The sequence below is a fragment of the Buceros rhinoceros genome, unplaced genomic scaffold (genome assembly GCF_000710305.1).
Source record: "Buceros rhinoceros silvestris isolate BGI_N320 unplaced genomic scaffold, ASM71030v1 scaffold24249, whole genome shotgun sequence".
Lineage (NCBI taxonomy): Eukaryota > Metazoa > Chordata > Aves > Bucerotiformes > Bucerotidae > Buceros > Buceros rhinoceros.
Genome location: NW_010432456.1, coordinates 342 through 865, shown reverse-complemented (window position 1 = coordinate 865; position 524 = coordinate 342).

Here is a 524-nt window from a genome sequence, read left to right as displayed (position 1 = left end):
CCCGTGGGGCGTGTGGAAAGGGAAATAAACACAACGCGAGCCACTCCGGGGCAGGAGATGGGGACGCAAAGGCAGCGTGCGCAGACAAGGCAAAGCCCCCTCACCCGGCGCTGCCAGCCTGTCCGCAGCGATGCCCAACGGAGAGGCGGGAGCAGCGAGGCTGAGCCGCCAGCAGCTCGCCCGCACACCCCGTTCGGGTTCGGACCTGCTGCCGGGGGTGGTTTGTTTGCACAGTTTAATTGCCCTTGGGAAAACAGCCTGGAGCAAACATCCCAGAGACGCTGGCAGAGTGTTCCTAGACTAACCCCCTCTTCTGGGCACACCGGGGCTGGGGGAGATGCCTCGGCAAGGGCGGTGAAGGAGGTGAGGACACATCTGCCAGCCTGTGTCCCCAGCAGACCAGTTCGGAGGGAAGCAGGGGAAAAGCACGGGGACACGGTGGCTGTGTGCGACTCACAGGTGGCAGCCAAGAGCTGGGAGAGGGAGGATTTCTTCCTGATGGACCATGAAAGCTTACAACTGCT